This window comes from Neopsephotus bourkii, unplaced genomic scaffold, assembly GCF_033783945.1.
Source record: "Neopsephotus bourkii isolate Nb327-2 ecotype Australia unplaced genomic scaffold, CSIRO-AGI_Nbou_v1 NB_266, whole genome shotgun sequence".
Lineage (NCBI taxonomy): Eukaryota > Metazoa > Chordata > Aves > Psittaciformes > Psittacidae > Neopsephotus > Neopsephotus bourkii.
In genome coordinates, this window is record NW_026900775.1 from 286825 (window position 1) to 308978 (window position 22154).

The window sequence follows — 22154 nt, forward strand, 5'->3', positions numbered from 1 at the left end:
GGTAGTTCCCATCAGATGTGCTTGGAGAAGCGAAAGGGCCGGGCTGGCGTCACTCACCTCCTCTGAACAAGGACTGGTTTGTTTTCTGCTGGCGTTCTGAGCAGTGAAACCAAAGCAGGGTGGTGAAGTGATTTGTGCCAGGCCACAGAGCACATCAGGGGCAAAGCTGAGGTGGGAACAGGTACCTCCAAGCTCCCAGCTCCCTTAGACCCCAAGCAGACAAAGCTGGTGCTGGAGCCATCAGGGGCCAGGAGGGTGAGTACCTATGGAGAAGAGTCCCCTGGTGATACAAGAAAGGTCCCTTCTAGCAGCAGTGACATCTGTTGCCAATACACCTTTGAGCTTCCTTCATCCTTGGGTACCTCTCCGGGTACTTTTCCAGGCATCCTTCTATGAACCAGCTTACGTTATCCCAAAAGTGGGTCTCAGCTGCCAAGATCTCCATGTAAGAGACACACAGAAGTCTGGATCTCTCTGCAAGGTCCTTCCAAACCAAAGGCATGGAGAGATGCCTGTACATGGGCTCCCCCTGAGGCTGCTTGGCACAGCTCCCATTCACAAGTGGGATACAATGCAGGGCGAGCTCAGCAAAGCACTTGTGAGAACTGGGCAGGAAACGGTGATTTTGGATAAAACCAGGTTCATTTTTCCTTGAACCCAAAGCATCATCTCTGCAGAGCCCTCGGTTGCATTGTCACAGATGTACGTGTGGACAGGACCATGGTCTGGAAATGAGTCTGCTCACTGTGATAAACTCTATCAGCCAACAAAGACATCTGAGAAAGGCATTTCCATGTCTGTGGTCCTGGGTTAGGATAATGTGTTTCTAAATCCACACTTGCTCCTTCTTTAGGCTATTACATCTCTGAGCTGCCTGCAGTGTAATTCTCCGCACCTAGCTGCTTTGGATTTCTTTCTCTACATCTCACCTTCACTCCAAATGCATTCGGGTTTGTTTTTGTTCCTATGATAATCACAACATTCTTTTGATACTTACTTCTTTAAGCCTTGATTTACTGCTCTTTGCTCCCAACCTTCGTTCCAGTTCACCCTTTCTTGTGCGTGGGGATATTTGAAATGAATATAATTATATTTAATAGCTTCTGCAGGTACTGAAGCATCTTTTGATTCGAGTCCTAACTTTCGTTATTACCCCCCACACACATACACACCTTCTCAGAGATTCTCTCTTTAACCTATGCCTGGAGATTAATTAAAGTGTCATTAAAATGCCTTTAGCACGTTTTGTGTCCTACATGCCTGGAAATACTCTTTTTTTCCCACAGTCAGGGTTGTTGTGCTTGTACCAACAATATCTGGCATGTGGCTTGTTCTAGATCACCACAAGATATAACCAACGCTCCTCATTAGAAGAAAACACATTCATTTCTTGGATGCCTCTTCAAAGTTTTCTCAGGAAGACCCATCTAAATGGAGTTTTCCATTTACATCTCTCCATCGCTCTTGGCCGGCTCTGACATCGGTGCACAACATGAATCCTGCATCACACATGGTTGTGAAATGGATGTTTAGGTTCTTCCCAACCAGTAATGGGGCAGAGCTTCTACTCCAGACATAAATGTTCAAGGTCTGAGCGTTTGCATGTGTATGGCTCAGCCTTGGGTACAAAGTCTCCCTCCTTTCAGTGTTTCTGCTTGGTGAGAAGCCATCACTGGAAAGTAATCTGGGCTTAGAGCGTAAATGGAGGATGAGGTTTACCTACAGCCAAATCCCGCAGCTGCCCTTGCAGACATGGAGCTGGTCAGAGGATGGGAATGGACAGTGCTATTGCTGGCCAGAAAACCTAAAGGAGGCAAAACCCCTCCAAACTTTGCTGGGGTCTTGACATGGTGCTGGATGGGAGAGATGTGCATAAAGAAGGAGTAGAAATCAGGAGCTCTTGGTATGTCCCAGGGCTGGTCCGGGTATTAACATAAATCCTTCAGAGCACTGCACAAACCCAGTTCAGAGCTTTCTTCTCCAGCCTTTTGCATCTCCTTATAGTATTAAAATGTCCAAACAAATGGGCTTTATAACACTACACACAAATGCACGTGTGAGCAGGTGGGACAGAGAAACCAAAACCCAAACTGCACAAGGATCCATTTCATTCTTAAGTGGAAGCCTGAACCCTGAGCTCCTCACTCCCAGCTCCTAGAGAGATGAAACACGATGTTGTGCCTGGCATCACACTCTTGTGCAAAACCAGAACCAGCTTGGAGATGCCACAGCTGCTTTCTGGTTTCACCCCCATCTGAAAAGGAGCTGAGACTCCCAGCATCCCAGAAGGTTTTAGCCAAGCTTGGAGCCCTCTTCATCCTGTTGCTTGGTGGGATGCACCGGGAGGGCACCAACCCAAGGGTCGTGATGCTTTTAGCATAATCTCGGTGCAGCTCCTGCAGTATCTTCTTCTAAAAGACAAAACAGAAACATGGGAAGAATAAAACAAAGACATGGGAGCAGATCGGTGCCTTCTCAGGGGAGGTGGTGCTGACCACAGGGTAATTATAACCCCTTCCACAGCTGGGCTGTTTCATGGCCTGACTTCTAAACCCTGACAGCTTCTGCAGCTGCAGGCTTTGGATGCTCAGCATGTCCCCCCCTGCTGGTAACCTGTCACTGGTTTAACATGAGCCTTGGCCTTTCAGGCTGACACATTGACAGGGACACTGCTGGGACATCAGCAGGGACCACTGCGGGCAGACCGGGTGTCCCCACATCTCCTCCCATGACTCAGGGCCACCACATCTCTCAGTGACAAACCTGCCTTTGTAAGAGGGCTGACAGCGACCCACCTTGCAATTAGCAGCTTCTAATAAGCACCCTGATGAGGTGAACCTGGGAGGGAGGAAGATGCTGTCTCGGCTCAATGTCCTCCCGGGTTGGGGGAGAAGGATGCTCGGGTTCTGCTGGATGTGATTTTGAGACACAGCCCTGCTCACCCTCCATTTCCAAACACTCTTGGGCCATCCCATCCTGGATGAGCTGGTGAAGAGCCCTGCAGAAAAGGGCTGGTTTTAAACTGGGGCTGTCCACCACCACCCTCTCCCTCTGAATTTTTACAGCCCCTCTGTTTTTCTACTGCCTCAAGCATCTTATTGCCAACATCCTTTTCATCTCTTGCTTTTCGGGTGGGTACCACTTTTCAGGGCTGTTGGAAAAGCCTTAGCAGACCGCCATCATAGAATGGTTAGGGTTGGAAAGGACCTTAAGATCATCCAGTTCCAACCCTCTGCCATGGGCAGGGACACCTCACACTAAACCATGGCACCCAAGGCTCTGTCCAGCCTGGCCTTGAGCACCACCAGGGATGGAGCATTCACAGCTTCCCTGGGCAACCCATTCCAGTGCCTCACCACCCTCACAATAAAGAACTTCCTTAGATCCAACCTGTTCAGAAACAAGGGGTCTCTGCCCAACAAAAAAGCCCAGGTCTTCCCTCTTGTACCCTTCAACCCCTCCATACCCCTCACAGGTCAGTGCTGTGGGTTATAATTTGTGCTACAGTAGCTCAAATCAGGACCTGGGGTATTATTTATCGTGTTTAGTACCTGCCATCAGTCATGAAAACTTAACAAAGACCCTATTGGGTTTATCTATAGGCAGCTAAACAAACGTATCTTGCTCTCCCGTTATCTTCTTGTTAACAAAACACTATCAGGATGTTCTAAACATCAGCATTTACTGCACAAGAGCCCTTTATCTGGCATGATATATAGAGAGCCCATCAATTAGTGCAGGGGGCTTGCAAATACCTGCCACGCTTCGCTCAAAAATCCCAGCACCATCCCAGCGCTGCACCACAAGTAAATATCCCTCTGTGTTTCCTGGCCTGGAGCATCCCTGCATGAGCTGGGAGAGCTCCTTATGAGCTGAAATTGTGAGAAATGCGGTTTTCCACCTCCTTTTATAACATCAAACCAGACAGGCTGGTGACTTCCCATAGGAAGAGTGGTGCAAGAGCAGACAACACTGGATGGTGAGGGAATAGGGAAAAGGGAAATCGGCTTTTATTCAGAAAGGCTTACTGTGGTTTGGGAATAGAGTGAAAAGTGCCATGAGACAATGCATCCTCTGGACAGCAAGACCTTGTCTGCGTGATCAATCCCTCTCAGGTCCCCTCCACTGTGCTGCTGTTCCTATGAAGCAAGGCTCTCTCTTTCTCCCCATCAGTTCAAAGGGGTGGATGTGATAGGTCTTCAGCCACTGAGGATCCAGGGCACTGCTGTTCTCAAACACCTCTGCTAAATCAGTGCTCAGCAGAGGAGTCACTTCACCCTATATCATAAACCACCCTCCCCTGTGTCAGCTGGACCGATGTTGCTTCGCCCTCCATGGTGGTGGTTGCATTGTGGTGGGAAAGTGATTCTTCAGATAAATGGCAGATCGGGGAGATTAAGCCCAACTCCTGTTTGTCTCTGACTATCTGAATACCTTGCAAAACAGAAACTCTGCAAACAAGCACATGGGCTGTTGTGGAAATCGCTGTGGCTGTCTCCAAGTAATGGTTTGCTCCCGGGAGATGCTTTCCTCTCGGTGGATCTCCAAGCTCAGGACTCGATGCACTTGCAGAGGTTGGACTCGTGGACTTCCCAATTGTTTCAGTGGCTCCACATATCCAAAAGAACAAGCTAAACCTTTAAAGGTTGGCAATTACTATTACTTTTAATTCCCAAATTGAAAATAAAGGGAAAAACAGTGGTGGATCTGGGGCTGGGCTGACCTCTGCCTGGCTTTGAAGAGGCGGCATCAAACATGTAAGTGAAATAGGTGATAAAACCAGTGAAGCCAGTGACGGGAGTCAGAGAGGGCAGATGGGATCAGAGCTTTGGGCCAGGCCAGTGCAATTAGGAGTGTGTTTTGCACCGAGCTGAGCAGGACACTGTAGGAGGGAGGCCGAAGAGGTGCAGCAATAGGGAGAGATAAGATCCCGGAGGAGCGCTGGAGCTGTCTGGACAGAGAAGAGTAGGAGGCACCATAGAAATTGCCTGGGACCTTATCACCGTGGGCCATCTTCTCCTCCTCTTTCACATCCGTGGCAGACCTGATGCTGCAGCACTGTCCAAGCCGCCCAGCCCGTCCCTGCTGCCGTCAGCTACAAGACCCATAGCAGCAGGATGGGCTCTCTGTCCTGATGTGGCTGGAAATGTAAGACCTCCAGATATGTGCCTTGAAACAGAGATAGAAAGAGGTAATGAATAGCTTCAGGATAAGGACCTGTGACCCCAGCTGCAGTGATGGGGCTGGTGGCCGGAAGATGCTACATGTGGATGTTTGTTGGGGTTGGTTTCAGTGCTAAATGCACAAATCCAAAGTACAGGGGTTTATGCCTTTACCCACGCCGTTCCCGATGGGAAAAGGCTGCTCACTAAAAGCCAGCCCAAAGCCATGCATCATATTCGGTCTCCAGAGGCAAAGGATGGGGCTGAAATAAAATCCAGTAGCATGGCCCCATATGGGCAAAGCCTTGCTGGTGGGGAGGGAGCACCTCAGGTTAGCAGCAGCCCTTTCAGCAGTGCATTAACCCATTGTCCTCTTACGGCCAGAGCTGGCTTTTGACACCCTTAAACCAGCTCCTTACCCAAGAAGGACCCTCTATAACTTATATCCAGACCCAGGAAGCCCAGGTAAGGAGCCAAGTAGAAATTGGACTTAAGAAAATCACCCCATTGAGGGGTTGGTCATTGCTGGGGGTTATTTGGTTATTGGTTATTTGGTTGTTGGTTATTTGGTTATTGGGGTTTGGGAGGTGCTTTGTTTCGCAGGGCAAACCCCCGTGTGGGTTTTGCATTCAGATATCCACCTCACACGGCTCTCATATCATTGCTGTTGGCTGTTTTTTCCTCCAACTGCTATTAAAGTTACTATTTGATAGGAGAACAAAAGATAAATAGGAATCATTGGTTCAAAACCTCGCCATCTAAGCGTGATCTTTCTAGACCAGGAACTCTAAGCCCCTGATCTGTGTGATGTATATAGTTTGGGTACAATAATAACTGCTACGGTTATTATTACCTATATTACAAAGATCTCCCCCCGCCCCCAAACAGAAAGGCAGAGATTGCACACGTGTTGGCTAGTTTCTGTGTTAGGGGGAGGGAAGGCAAAAAGGAATAAAAGTTTAATAAACGTGTGCTGTGTTGTGGATGACTTTGTGGCGACCTTTGTTGCAAATGGCCTATGCATGCGGAATAATGGTCTCCGTGCAGAGAGGGAAATGGCTTAGTGCTATCATCGTTGCCTCGGTAACCATCAGAGTCTCCATCTAGCAGAGAGAAATGAGTTATGAAAAGGCTTGAGTGAAGAAGGGATTAACACATGATCCCAGGGACAGCGTGTCAATCAAAATCAGCGGAGAAATTACACTGCTCTATTTGAGAATGTCTCCGGAAACGCAACCTTAGTGGGTGTATGTATGTGGATGTATGCGGGCGCCATGGAGGGACCTATAGCTCTGGGCCTACTATGGAATAGATATGTATTTTTATATATATATATATATATATATATATATATATATATATATAAAGTTACCTGCAGATGCACAAGCACCCCCTGCACACATATTCCCAATACATTCGTATCCAAACACATGCAGGAGGCACCTCTCCATAGGGATGCACCTTGGTGATGCCCATATGATGCTCAGCCCCATGCTCTCCAGGATCCAGGCGGTCCTGAGCAGCCAAGCAAATGAAACTACCAGAACAAAAAAAACCCCAAATGCATATCTGATCCTGAAATTTGCTCATCCTCTCTCCCATCCTCACTAGGCTTTGTTAAAATGTCTCCTATGGCATCCCTTGTTCCCATAGGACAGCCCCATGAAGTCCTTTGTGCACCTCCAAAAGGGGAGTGGAAGGAAACAGTTCTCCCATCACATGCTCACAATCCAAAAGCCGGGGCAATATGGAGACTATAGCTTTAGACTGAGGGCCACGGAGCCTTCACCTGAGTGTATTCTATCAGCATTGCACTCCTGAGCTCTTCAACTTGTAGGTCAAGGGCATGGGAACTAAACCCACGATTAACTCCCCCTTGGTTTTAGCTCCTGCAAACTCTGCGGTAGTTACAAGCCCCGGCGCTGCTCAGCCGTGTGTAGCTGTGCACACATTTCCTATGGCGATTGTTTGCCTTGATTCAGCTGACGAGCTTTACATTACCTGGGACCAGAGTGAGCTTTCTGCTCATGTCAGGAGCAGAATGTGATTGCAGGGAAGGGAGGGCTGGCGCGGCTCCGGAGCGGAGCACTGCGGCTGGAAAGGGCCTCGAGTATTTGTTCTGTTCATTGGCCACTTCACTAATAGAAAACTTTCTCTTCCAGGAAATTCTCTCTTATTTATTTATATATATATATGTTTATATATATATTTAAAGCGGATTATTATATAGGGAAAGTAAAATTTCTCTTTGGTTTCTTCACTGCCTGCTGAGCCACCCAGCCTGTCCCCATGCTTCCCCATGGGAAGCGCAATAGCACTTAGGGAGGGAATTTGCCCCCTGAGAGTGATGCTGGATCACCCAGCCCAAGGTTTTCCCTGGGCTCATCACCCAACAGTCACATTCCCACATCACAGCCCCTCATGCCCAGGGTCCTGCAGCCCCACAGGACCCCCCTTACAAATCCCATCCTACACCCACAGCCAACTCACACCTCAAGCTTCAGCTACAGCCACAGTGGCTTTACACTCACCTTTATGTGTTCCATAGGGGCTCTTCACCTGCCCCCATCCTGACATATCCCTATCACTTCCATGCATCCATCCCTCTCTCCTCCCAGTGCACAGACACACATGGCACCTCTCTAACCACCCTCACAGCCCCCAAGCCATGCATGTCCTGCATCACGCCTAGGACCACAGATCCCAACCCAGGCTTTTAACTCCCCCAGCCATCCCTGCCCTTTCCACAAGCACACCTTGTTTTGGGGCTTTGAGATCCATCTTCGGGTCATCCCACACACACACACACACAGAGTGTTGCCCTACCATCTGCATGCTACAGAATCCCCCTCCCCATGTCTTCAAACCCCAACGCTCATTCAGGTTGCAGCATCCCATGCAAAACACCAAGGATCAAGCCCAAATGCAGATGCCACCAAAATACGTGCATTGCCCATGGACAAGGACACTCCCAGCCTAACCAGTGCCACCAGTAAACCCTCCACCAAGGCTTCCCATAACCCTCAACCTCTCATCATTGGTGCTGCCTTTTTGGGGGTCTCCAAGCATCAATCCCTCACCCCGACCCTCTTCCTATCCCCCTTTCCTTGCTTTCCTTTCTCCCGGGTCTATTTCCCCTTTCCTCCCATTCCTTCCCCCTTTTCCTTCCCTCCCCCCCACCACGTCCCCAGCCTCCCACACAAGTTTAAAGCCATCAGCCCAGCCAACGGTTAACCAAATCGCCTTGACCTCTCTGCTATTTGATATTCGCCTCCTTGACACTCATTTAGGAGCTCGCAGCGGTAAAGCAGACATTGGACAAGTCCAGCCTGAAACCAAAGCCCTATGAAAGGAGGAGAGAGATCAGAAGAACCTGATAGCTAGGAACTTGTTCTCTCCAAAGGCTTTCTGGACATTTTAGCCTGGATCAGGGGTCCGTGGAGCGCCAGTTCGTCGCCAAGCAGGGTGTAAACGTTAAATGTTAGCTATTTGTTCCAGAGATTGGCATGAAGATCGAGCCTTTCTGCCTCCTCTTCCCCCCTTAGCCCCCCTCCCGCAGTCTCTCCAGCCCGTCCAGAGTCTCACAGACACTCATTCATTAGCGGTTTAATAACCCTCCCGACGTGATAACATCCTTTACTCCCGGCTCTGCGAGCGGAGGTGACCCTGGAGGCGGGGGAATGATGCTACGGGAGGGGGATCGGGGGGTACTGGGCAGCCGGTATGGGCTGAACCCCATGCAATTGCTGGGTGAAGAAAGCACACACAGCCCCTCCATGTTATACATATATATATATACATATATACACACGTATATATACACATGCTTATATGTATTTGTATATATAAAATAAACAAACCCCAACTTATGTGTTTGAGTCCCTAAAAGTCCAAAGGGAGCCCTCCCCGAGGTCCCCAAGCCCGGAGGCGGGCAGACACACACACAACGGGGTGCCCCCCAGCCCCTGTGTCCTAAATCCCTGTGTCCCCAGCCTCCTGTATCCCCAACCCCGTGTTCCCAACCCCCGTCGCCCTTGCAGGGTGATGCCCAGATGCGGGCGGTACCTCCCCCGATTAAGTCCTTATATCCTTTTAAATCTCTCTAATTTCCACATTTATCACGTTTGCCCCATAACCGCGGATCCAGGGATCTGAAGCAACCGTTGGAAGCTCTGAGTAATTCGGCTTCGTTCTGTGCCTTTTTCCTCCTTCTCCTTTCTCCCTGTTTTTTTGGTTCCCTTTTTTTTTCACACCCCCCCCCCCCCTTCTCGTTCCCTTTCTGCCCGACTTTCATGCGCTCCAGATAAGATATAAAATACTCTATCGGGATACTGTAATATTAAAGATCAAAAGTGGCATCAATTGAAAACCAAACGCGCGGAAAACAAAGGGGAAGGCTGAGAGATGTTCATCAGCTAATTACAACTGCAAATATTATGCAAATTTATCTTGGCACAGCAATGGAGAAAGCGAGTTTAAGTGCGGAGATAATGCTGGAATATTGAATGTTCAGCTAAGGGTGGGACGTGGTCCAATAAATTCATCTGAGGGAGAACGGGTATTATATATGTGTATATTCCTATCAAATCATCTACACTCCAAACTGGGGGGGGAGGGGGGGTGTGATCAAAAATTTCGGTTATAATTGATACTTGAAATTCCTTGACAAATATTGCAGGGAATAGACGGTGGAGAGAGAGTAGGGGAGCGGAGATTACCGTTCGGATGGGATTTGGGAAGCACTGCATAGAAAACGATGAACCTATAGCAGAGAGAGGTGCAACACGCACACGGGTGGTGGTGGGGAAGGTGTGTCCCCCCCCAACCCAGACCCCGGCTGGGAGCTTTTCCCTTTAGGCAAAGGGGAAAACCGAGTTATTTTTCAACCTTGTTTCAGAAGCCTCTCCCGCTTCCTGGAGAGAAAATAGAAACGGACCGTGCTGGAGGTGGTTAACGATTAAACACCGTCGTTGCGGCGGCAGAGCCAAGAAGGGATGGGAGGGAGGCAGGGAAACTTAAAGCAAGGTAGAGAATAGGGCTGGCAGCACCTGTCCTCGGGAATATAAGGTTTGGGAATGTCCATACACGGGGCGGGGGAGGGAGAAATAAAGGGAAAAATATTAAAACAAAGAGAGGCAAAGGAGGGGGAAAATAAGAGAAAGAAGAAAAAGGAAAAAGGGGTTGAGCAAAATAAAGGAAAAATAAAAGGAGGGAAAAAAAACCAACAACAAAACAAAACCCCAAATCCGAGGTGCAGCAATTGACCACGGAAAGGATTTTAGGCACCATTTTCTGGTCATTGCTGTCTAAGAGAAGAAGAAGGGAGGATGCTCTAACGCGGGGGGTGAGGAGCAGCCCCAGCCCTGCTCAGGGTGGGGTATGGGGGTGTTTGAGCCGTTATCGGTGGTTCAGTGGAGGAGTACTTTCGGGCTGCGTTGGGACTTCCCCCCCTTTTCCTACCCCATCCCTCAGAGCGCAGCAAAGGGGGCTATTCCCCGCAGGAAATAGCTGAAATCCATCTTTTCCCCCCCGCGCAGGTGAGGGGGCAGAGCTCGGCTGCTCCTTCCCTCCCCGGATTCAAACGAATCCATCCCAATCCAGCATAAATATCAGCAGATCTTCCCCTCCTCAGGCACACGAATATCAATAATTTCAGGTGAATCCCACCCCTTAACCCCCTCCCTTTTCATTTCTGCAGCCAGAAAGCCGGAGCAGCGTTCCATTTACATACAAAGCAACGCTCGGAGTTTCTTCGGTCTGTAAGAAATACCTTAAAATAAAAGGAGGCAGAGACACGGGGAGAGAAAGGGGAGAGACTCCTTTAGCAGGAACCTTATCGATTCTTTGCTGTGCATGTATTTATTTGACAACGGGGCGGGGAGAAAAATGGAACATTATTGGCAGCCCTCCCTTAAGAGAAAAAAGAAGAAGGGGAGAGAAAAACTAAGATGCAAATTGTGTTTTATCTTCACCCGGCTCCGTGCTTTAGCCCGTGTTTATGATGCATTATCTCCCCCTTGAATAAAATAGAAATCATGTAAAATTAGGATCTCACAGCCAGCGAGAGGAGAAGCTTCGGTCGGTTTTCCTAATTTCAGGCTGAAAGTGACACATTAATTAAAGCTCCTCTTCCCCTCCCAATTTATTATCATTATTATCAGATTTACCTTATATTTCCCCAATTCTTAAATAATAATAATAATAAACCAAATCAGTTTCTCTGCCCCTCGGTTTAAAACTCAACTAAAATAAGGACCCACGTTTTGGGTTGGGGTTTTTTTTCATTTCCCCCCCCCCAACGCTGCCCATCGCTTTCCGCCATCAGATTCATTGTGATGTATTAGATGCAATAAATTATCCCATGTAACAAAACATTGGGAGCTGAAAGGGTGATAATCTGGAAAGCAGAGATAAGGATTCATTATTCCGAATCATTATGAATCCAACGTTGCCTCTGACTTCTTTCTTAATCAGCTCCTCTGATCCTGGATATGTGAGCAGCTCAGATAAGGAAAGAGTCATTTATAATTCTGTACCTCGTCTAATATTTGGGGGTGGGGGGGGAAGAGAAGAGAGAGAAAAGTCAGAGGCAAGAAAACGCCATAAAACACAAGCAAGAGGCGGGCTCAGAATGAAATAGCACTTCCATGCTGTTAGAGCCGCAGTGAGATTTAATTAAAATCCCCCAGTTCCACGTGTTGGATGTGTTCTTATAAATACAGTTTGCACCTTGGCTCTAGTGGATGGGAATTTGCAACCGGGGCGACTTGCTGGGGTTTGGCTTTGATTTCATTCCCGAGTCCCTCGTTTAGGGGAATTTTAGGGGGGGTATATGTGTATAATTCCTGAGGTTTCCCCCCTATCCCAGCTGTCCCTCCCCACCGTTCACACAAAGTCATTAGGTCGAGCCTACCCGAATGCGGGAGGCTGCGTTTAATGGAAATCGTTTTAAAGCGAACTGAATACACCCCGCGCACACAAAGCCCAGGATCAATGCCAAAGCAGTGCCAAAGCGGCTCGTTTGGAGCGAGCAAGACGAAGGGAGCGTTCTACCCCTCCTTGGAAATGAAGAATACGAGGATGATATTAAATATAAGCTGCCTGAGAACGTTTCACAGCCGGGGAGGGGGGAATTATTGATTATTGACGCTTTTTCTCCGTGCTGGGGGCAGAGAAAGGTGGGTTTTCTGTCCAGAGCAGTTTAATTATAGCAAATAACCCATCCCCAACCTCCTCCCTGCAGCCGGCGGAGCGGTTCTCACTAACAATACCGCACGGATCGTATTTATGGAAGGTCCGACTCCAAATCTGGGTTCAGGCGGAGCCGAGATCGATTCCGTGTGTGTGTGTTTAGGTATTTATTTCGAGGTATAAGGCGGCTAAATGTGTGCCAAGAGGAGAGCGAGAGGTGGGGTTAGCCACATGCGCTGGGAGAATCAGAGGCTCACCATGGAAGTTGGAAAATACAAGCGGGGGGAAAGTATATATACTGTATACAAGATATGTATTTTTTCATCTGTGATAGAAAAAGCATATAATATATGTGTGTAGTATAGAACACATACAATATATTAACACACCGTATGTGGAGTATATTAATATATTACATATGTGGAATATATTATATACAATATATATATAGAATATATATACACACGCGCACACCATATGTATAAATTCCACACAAGGAAAAAACATATGTGTGTGTGAATAAATAAATAAATATATACACAAACAAATACATATATACGCACACATATATGCATGTATATATTTAAATAACCTCTGGCTACCTGGCTATTGCTTTTAATGTATATTGGGACCTAAACCGCAGGCATCAGGGAAGGTCTGCGATATCGCTGATAAACCCCGGGTGCCATTTAAAGCCTCATTAGTTATGTTTAACCTTTGAATCACCGGCCGTCAGAGCTGGAAATGAACTTCGCGGTGCGGGGTGAATGCGGAGAAGGGGAGGGGGTGCTGTGTGGATGCGCCTGCGCCTGTACCCAAATTCCCTCTTACCCTCCTCCCCAAGCCGGGGGAACAGGGATTCCATCTCCACGGCCTTCCCAAGAGGTTTTTGCAGGAGGATCCTTGATTTTTCGTTTCCCCAGTTTCTACAGTGTGCTCAGACTCCCTAGGTGCAGTTCCCTCTCTCTTACACCCCCTTTTCTTTCATTTATTATGTATTTTTGGGCATTTTGTGGGGGATCCGACATATTTGCCGTTGATCTCCCCTCCCTCTCGCAGAGCTATTTTGGGGGAGCAGATTTCCCAGGGATTTTCCCTGCCTGGTGATGTAGAATACACGCCCTGCCTGGTTTTAGCTGTATTCTCTTTATATTTTATCCCATACCCTGTCAGGATTTAGCCCCGGCTCCTCCAGCCGGCTCCGTGCAATCCGCTCAAGCCTCTTGGCTTTAAAACCCTGGTTTTCGAACCCTTTTCCTAGCAAAAAGCACGGGTTTAGCGGGTGTAGATGGGCTCAACCCGACTCCCCAGGAGTGCCCGAGCTGCTTCCATAGGGGCTTCGTGGTGGGAAGGCTCCGGTCGCAGTTCTAATGAGCTTTAAGTTATTACCTTAATTGAATGGGTTTTCTAAAGATAGAATTGGGAGGCGATCGCGTTACCTTTCACCTCACAGGGAGTCACTCTAGAATCAGAGATAGCAACTCCCAGCGTCAGCAGAAAAAAACCCAACCCAACAATATCCCTCCGGGAGCAGGATTGTAATTATATATATGTATAATACGAATAATATTAACCAGGACTAATTATATGTATATAGTTATTATTGTTTTCCCTAAATTATCGATTTTCGACCCACTTTCTGAAGCTCCACGCACCCTCCTTAGTCCTGGGAATAAAACGTTCCTCGTTTGTTCCCATGGAAGCATTTTATGCCAGTGGTGGAAGTGGAGTGTAATGTTAAATTGGGGTGAGGGAGGTGTTTTTCTCCCCTTTCTTCCCACTTTTCCCCCCTTCCATCCCGGTAAGCGCCTGCCCACACCAGTAGGTCAGTGTGGGCGCTCCGGGACGTGTTTTCCATGGGGAAGCTCCCCCCCAGAACTGGTATTGCTGGGTTTTGCTGGCAGGACCCCCTCCTTCCCCGCGAAGTGCGTTGCAGAAATGAGCACAAACCCTAATAATAAAACAGGAGCATCACCAAGGTGGAAGTTTGTTCGGCGGGGGCACACTGAGGCTGCAGCATTAGGTTTTGGGCACAAACACGAGGGGGGGAGCATTAAAAGCTTCAGCTCTATCTCCTCTTAGCTGCAAGATTTGGGGCATCCCCCGAAGCCTGTGGCCCTACAGCATTTTGGGGGGATAGGGAGGATCTTCCCTGCCCAGCCCCCGAAAGCCCCCAGGTCTTCGGGAGAAGGGGGTGATCGGGGCAGGAGGCTACAGTTCATCCAATTCATTCTGCAAGATCGGCCCTGGCTTCGAGCCCATCCAGCTCTGGAAGCACAGACAGGGATAGTGGGGGGACACACAGACCCCCGGGCTGGGACAGACCCCCGAGGTCGGTGTCCCCTGCAGAGGAGCCTTCCTCGTCCCGATGAAGAGGAGGGGGACAGGGCAACAGACCCCCCCTGAGCTCTCCAAATGCCAGGGGATGAGTGTGGATTGGAATTCTGCATTTACGTGGGTTTTTTTTATGTTCAAATCCAGGATCCTTGCACAAACGTATATTTAAAAAATAATAATAATAAAATGAAATAAATAGAGGAAAACAGGAGCAATAAAATTCCCTCCCTAAGAAAAGGGTGGACAGAGGAGAAGAAACAGCCCATAATAGCTAAATTCACCGCTTTTCCTCAAAAGCTTTCGATGCAAGCGGAGCGAGCTCCGGCGTTATTTCTATCACCGACAGCTTAGTATTTGCTTCCCTCCCTGTTCCCCCCCCCAGTCTCTGTCTCTGTCCCCAGGCACTGAAGGCTCCCGGCAGTGACAGTCGCTCCCGGGACAGGTCGCATCACGCTCACACCGCTGCTAGCCCCGGTACCTGGCCCTGCCCCTATCCGTCCCCCCGTCCCCCCCCCTTTTCCCGCCCCCTGTGATTCCCGGGAGGGGTGTGTAAAGAACCGGCCCATCATATTCCTCTCACTCCTTCTCTGCCCTTTCCCAACCCGGAAGAGCTCTGATCTTCAGCCCAGCCCGGAGGAGGAGGAGGAGGAGGGTGGGCATTCGGAGGATGCGGCTCCCCCAGGTTTTCCCCCTCGGTGGGAGCTTGCGACATGCCAGCGCTGCTCCTGCGCTCCTGCCCTGAGAGCTCCACCGGAGCGGGACTCCAGGAACCGCCTCTGCCCAGGTCAGTGAATGCCCTAACCCGGGTACCTGCCTCTGCACACCCCCCCACACCACCCCTTTCTTTAATTCTTCTTTTCTTTATTTGTTATTATTTTAATTCCTTCTCTGCCTCCTTTCGCCCCTTCGCCACGTGGAGATTAGGATGGGGATGTCGGCTCAAGGGCTTGAAACTCAACCCCTCGCGTCGCCCCCCCCCTCCCCTTTTCCTTATTCCTTAGGGGGAGAGTTGGGTTTTCCCGGTGACCTTGGAGAAAGGCACCCCCCGGCTCGGGAAAGACAGGCAATTTGGGAAGCGGGGGAGAAAAAGCTGTTTTTTTTCCCGGGTGTTAGGGAAGGAGAGAGGCTGGGATGGTCGCGGTGGGAGATGGGACGCGTCACTGTCATCGCTGGGGTGGAAAATGCTGATCTGAGGACGGGAAGGGAATTATCTGTGCCTGGCTCCCTACCTATGTGCAGATCCCTCCGTATATACAGACCCGAGGCCCCTATGAGCGGAGTGAAGTCAGTGCGCGCCGGACTCCGTTCTTCTGCGCTCTCCCCGCAGTTCATACTCAGCGGTGTTGATTTGATCACGCTAGCTCTCTTTGTGCTGTAAAGGGCATAATATATACAATTTTTTTTAGTACTATCTATATTCGCTTTAAAAATACCTACTTGATAATATACAACTCTCATCCTACGCTTCTAATAGGCTCTAATTAGGGCGATCTTCCTCCCCGTTCTGCTCATATTCCTTCTTATACCTTGTAGAACTAAGCCCGAGCCGAGGAGGGGAGATGCGCTGTTAAGGAGGATGAGATGAGGAAGGGGGACCTCCGCTTCGGGCCAGAACCCGTCCCCGTACCCCCCCGGGGGTACCAGCAGGCCGGGCCAGCCCGGGCTCCGGCAGAACCCGGAGGACGAGGGGAGAGTTTCGCCTCTTTCCCGGCTCTCCTGGATTTAGGTCTTCCTTTTCTTGACCCTCTTGTAGGAGCATTCACAACCCTGTAGGCTGGGCAGGGAGTGTTCTGGGATAGAGCTTGGAAATGGCTTCGGCTGCCCAGAAACGCGCATTAACGTCCTTGGGAGCCTTTAAAACAGAAAGGGGAGAAAATACTTTATCTATCATCTATCTACCTATCATCTATCTATCTATCTATCTATCTATCTATATATCTATCTATCTATCTATCATCTATCTATCTATTATCTATCCATCCATCCATCCATCCATCCACCCATCCCAGCTCCTCTTACCTTCGTTTCTCAGTACACAAGCAGCGGGCTCCGAGTGACGGATGTGAATGCAACCGGATAATTAACAACCACCGGCCCAGCTTGTTTTACTCCATTAGGAAGGTCCGTCCTCCCTCCCGGCACTTTGCTCCCGGCTGGGGCAAAACGCTTCCTTATCCCAGGGATTTTATTATTATTGTTATTATTTTACTTTAATTTGACTGCAGACACGAGGGTTTGAGGTTTAGTTTTTAATTTCAGGAGTGAAAAAGAGACGAGGAAGCGCTTCCTGCTGGGGCAGGTAGGGAGCGGGGTAATGCAGGGAAAATAGGGGCTCCGGTCCCCCCCGGGATGAGGGCAGCACCTCCGCTGCACTGGGAGAGGGCTGTAATTGCCTATATGGGCCCCTCAGGGGAATTTAGGGTGAAATATGCCCCTCCTCAGAGAGAAATCCCGCAGATTTCACCCCACTGCTCGTACAAGGTGGATTTGGGAGCACGGGATGGTAAATGTGAAGCAGTGTGCGAGGCGGCCGTGCCGGGTTACACCCGGAGGGATAGTTCTATGGACACGGGGAGTTTATTTGGGGGTGCAGGGACAGCTCTAAAGTAGCTGGAGCCGAACGCTTCCAGGAGTAAATGACTCCGTTTTTAATCCCGGGAGGCTGAGATATGCCCCTGCTCCTGGCCAAGGAAGTGGGGAGTGGTAAATCAGCCGCCTCCTTTCACACCAACCGCACGGCGATCCGTGTTTTCTGCTGTCTCTAAATCCCAGGGTGATTCCTGCTTTTGGGGAAATAATGGGAAAATTTATAAGAAAAGCCATTAAACCCGACGCCAGCTTCACCTTTTCCAGAGGGTGCGAGGGGAACGGCGAAAGATCGGGTTAAAGCAAGATGCTTTTTGCCTTCGCTTCAAATCTGTCGCTGGCAAAAATGATGAAGCAAACCCGAAAATAAAAAGACCCCTCTTACATATGTAAATATATACATATGTAATTTATATTTTAAATGCTAATTTCCTCAATCTCCCCTTAATTTGGGGTGGATTTCTAGGGATTTTCCTGCTTTTTCTTGTCCCGTTTGTGAGCTCACCGTGCGGACGCCCCTACCGGAGCGCTGCCCGAGCGCAGCCCCGGGCAGGCAGGAGCAGCAGCAGACACCCGCGCAACGCAGCGCGGAGGGGCGCGGAGCTTCTCCGCGCATCTGGGAAAGAGGGGAAAAGGAGGAAATTGGGGGAAAAATAGAGGGGGAAAGGAGGAAATAGGTGGAAAATAGAGGGGAAAAGGAGGAAACTGGGGGGAAAATAGAGGGGAAAATTAAAGTAAGAAGGAGAATGCCGTTCTAAACAACACCTTTGGTGTCTGAGAAAGGGAAAGGGTGGCGGGGGGAGCAAAGGGACTTACCGTGTTGAGCTGGAAACTACGGAGGGAGGCAGGGAAAGAGGAAAAGAGGGTGGGAAGGGAGCGGGAATCTGCCTCCCATCCCGGAGCAGGACGGGGCAGCTGCTGCATGGGGGAACACGGAGGTTTCCCCCCCTTCTCCTCCTCTTTCCCCCCCTTGCCTTTGCCTGCGCCGCGCAGTTCGGGGAATGTGTCGGGGGGGAGAAGCCGCCTCTGGGACCTGCGGAGCCGGTTTTTGATCTCTCTCAGCCTCTATTTTTTTTAGCAGTGTCCCGGGGCAGTCGCCCTCCCCTCAGCTTCAAAGGGGGGGGGGGGCACAGAAGGGGAAAGAAAAGTCCCAGTTTCTCTCCTCCCAATTTTAATTTTTCGAGTTCCTTAGGCGGAACAGGGTCCCCCCCATCCCCACCCCATAAAATCACATCATTTGTGCTGGAAAATAAAGTGTGTCTGGAGGGGGGTGGTTGGTGCACGAAGGGAGAAAAGCGTTGGACCCGGTGCAATGAGCCGCTGGTTTGCTCCCGCTCCGGATTTGCATGGCTCCGGCGCTGCTTTGTGTGTGCGTGTGTTCGTGTTTCCTCCCCATCTTCGCGGAGGGGGGAGAGATGAATAACAAGAAGAGAATGGAAATATGCATGTAGATATTAAAAGAAAAGGGAAAGATAAAACGAAAAGGGAAAAAAAAGCCACCCATGTGGCTGATTTCAGAGCAAGGGGAGGTTGCAGGGGTGCGAAAGGGGAGATGTAGAAATGCGGGTGTAGTGTCTCTCTCTCTTTTTCTCTCTGATTATTATTATTATTATCATCATCATCATTATTATCATTATTATTATTGCCAGCCCCTATCTGCAAGGATGCTGATTATCCTTTTCTATTGATAAAGAGAAGGCGGGGAGGGGGGGGTGGCCTTGGGGAAACAACTCCTAATTCCTGCCTGATTCGAGAAGGAAAAAGAGAAAGGGAAAATCTATTCCCTCTTTGTTTAACCCCAGATTATCTCAGCAGCATTAGCAGGGCCCGGCGAGGGGGGGGGGGGGGGGGAGAGGTCCAAAACCGGGTCCTTTTTCCTCGGAGCCAGTTGCTGTACACAGACAACAAAAATATTCGATAATACAAGTAAAAAAAATGAAGTAACAATCTTGGGAGCTCTGCCCTGGGCCGTGTCCTCTCCGTAACCCCCCGATTCCTCGCTCCCGGCTGTTTGTACAGCTTTACCTGTCCTGTTCTGGTACCCTGGAAAAAACCAGCCCGGCAAACGTAACTTAATCCGCTTTCAGTCAATTGTCGTCTAAAAGAGGGTAAAAAAGGGAGGGGGTGTGTGTTTGTCTGCCTATTCCCGCCCCGAGGTGCCACTCGCAGCGATGGGCAACGATGGGGACAAGAGGCAGCGGGTGGCCCCGGGGTCCCGGCACCAGAAAATGCTCCCTAAATACCAATTTTAATAGGAAGACCTGGAGGAAAAGTGGGGGGGGGCGGAGGGGGGGAGGCATCTTTAGTGCCCTTTGGTCATTTTTAGGGAAGGGGGAGGCTGGGTAACCGCCCCACTTCCCCCAGTTTGTGTGGGTTTGATTATTGTATTTAATTGTCTTTGATTTGATTCATTTAAACATTTATTTCCCCTCTTTTGGGGACTTTCAGTTATTTTTGGTCAAAAGCTTTTCCTCATGACTTTTTTAGCACCAGAACTGGCCCCATTTTCTTCCCACACCCCGCCAGCACTCCCCTATCTAGGAGGGATGTTCGCTTCCCCCCCCTCCCCATTACCCCCCGGCAGAATTAACCCCCGAGCCCCCGGCCCTTATCTGGCGGCTGGTGGCCAGCTTGGGGCTAATTGCTCCAACAATGGGCTCCTCTGAAGGCCGAGCTGTCACTGGAAACCCTGCGGTGGGGGGGGTGAGGGGTGGGCCGAGGGGCTGGAGCTGCAGTCCCAGCCTAAGAAAAGGACGGTCAATGCCAGCGCTCCTCGGGATCACAGATTAATCCGGGGGGGGAATGATGTGATTGCTTTTCTCTTTCTTTTTATTTCCTCTTTTCCACCCACTTTTTCTTTTTATGAAGGGGTTGGTTTTGCCCTCCCCGTCGCTCTTTCACCCCCGGCTGGGGAGGGGATAGGAGCATCGCGTATATTATTAGCGTGATAATGCAGAGAAAACGACAAGCGCAGGAAACTAGATGTGAAAGCGAGTGTTCTCCCCCCAGATTTGGGGCTAGGGCTGCGAGGGGCAGGCGGTGCTCAGAGTCCCGCAATGCCACCCTTTAACCGCTCCGCACGTCGGGGGAGGACGGGGCACTTCTTCCTCCTTCGCCATTGATCAGACTTGCTGTAGCTATTGATGTATTTTAATTTCATATGTATTTTATTACTTTATTTTATTTTTTATTCCCTTCAAATTCATTATTTCATTTCATTCTCTTATATTTTGATATTATTCATTTTATCTCGCATTAAACATTCCGTACCCACCAAGGAGATGAAGAAAAATGGTTTTCCCCTACCCCCGGACAGGGGAAAGGCACATTTCTTCGCTGCTTCAGCAATTTGGTGACCTCCAGACGCAAATTCCCCTCCTGTGGTCCCACGGCTGGAGGTCCCAGGGCTGTAACTGCGGATGGAGGGGATTTGGGAATCTCAGCTCACCTGGCCCAAAAGCTCGGCACTAAGAACCTCCCCCCCCCCCCCCCCGTACCCATATAGTAAAATAGATTTCTTTTTAAAGCGACTTTTCCCAAGTGCTGGAGACCACCCTCGCCCGCAGGGTCTGCTTGGGAGCTGGGGAAGTTTGGGAAGCGGGAATAAAGAGGCAAATCCCAATAAGACACTTCGCCCTCCCGGCCATAAAACGCTTAAATCTGGGGTCAGGGAGCGGGAAGTTTGCACTGTTGCCTGCAAATAAACCCATTCCTCCTCTCCCGTGCATCCCAAGAACTGGGGGGATCACCCTGAATTTTACGACTTTTAATACAATGGATACATAAGGGTGCATCCCCACGGAGGAGCGCGATCCCTCCGCTCTCTGTCCCCACGGACGGCCCTCACCGGGGGCTTAAAACCGCTTTTAAAGCCGGTTTCAAACGGCGCCGGGACCGGAGCTCCCTTCTGGCTGCTCCCCTCCGCCGCCCGTGGGGGCTGAGCCCAGCCTGGCACTGGCCCCGCCGACCGGACCCCGTGAGCGGACACCGGGGAGCGGCAGCTTCGCGGAGCCCAGTTCCTAATTAGCTCCCCCCTGTATAAAGACTCCAGGGAGACGCTTTCCCCGCAGCCAGGCAGACGCGCTCTTGCCGGCGTGAGCAGACACGGCGCGTAAAGGCACCGTGAGTGACTTTGTCTAATCCCTTGTACCTGTTTTCCCTCTAATTATTACCATCCCCCCCCTTTTATTTCTCCCCCCTTCTTCTCCCCCTTTTTTCTTCTTTATCTTTTTACTTTTCCCCTCCCGGTTTTTTATTTTTTTCCTTTATTTTTTCTTTTTCATTTTCATTAGTCTTTCCTTTCCTTTCTTCTCCTTTCCTATTTTCTTTAGCCTTTCCTTTCCTATTTTCTTTAGCCTTTCCTTTCCATTTTCTTTAGCCTTTCCTTTCTTTCCCTTCCTTTCCTTTCCCTCCTCTTCTTATTCTTCTCTTCTTTTTCGCTCCTTCTTCTCTTTTCTTCTCCTCTTCTCCTTCTTGTCCTCTGTCATTCTCCTCTTCCCTGTCATTATTTCCACTCTCCTCTCCCCCTTTCCCCTCTTCTCCCCCCTCCTCTCTCCCTGTTTCCCTCTCCCCTATCTCCCGTCCCATTCTCCCCGCCTCAGCCCCGCTGTCCCTGCCCGCTGCCGCGACGCCGCCGGGGCCGCTAGGGGATGCCCTGGCTCAACGCAGCGCCCGGCCCGGCCGGCGGGGCTCGGGCCCGCAGCCAATCAGCGCCTCCCGGGGCCGGCTCCCCAGTTCCTGCTCGCCCCCCATTGGCTGCGGGCGCGGTGGCGGCGGCCCCTGCTGGGAGGCGGCGGGGCCGGGACAGGGGTAGGGACCGGGGTAGGGACCGGTTCCCCCCAGTCTCCTCATCCCACCTCGGGCCTCAGCTCCCGCTTC

The 22154-nt window shown here is 50.1% G+C and overlaps 1 long non-coding RNA gene across 1 annotated transcript; it reads right to left on the reverse strand.

Annotated features, from left to right (window-relative positions):
- Positions 1 to 4206: 4206 nt before the first annotated feature.
- LOC133208364 (uncharacterized) lies at positions 4207 to 17897 on the reverse strand. Its single transcript, XR_009724339.1, has 3 exons — positions 16710 to 17897; positions 15920 to 16062; positions 4207 to 5169 (listed from the first exon to the last, which is right to left on the reverse strand). It is a non-coding gene; the product is annotated as an uncharacterized LOC133208364 (long non-coding RNA).
- Between the last annotated feature and the right edge of the window lie 4257 nt (positions 17898 to 22154).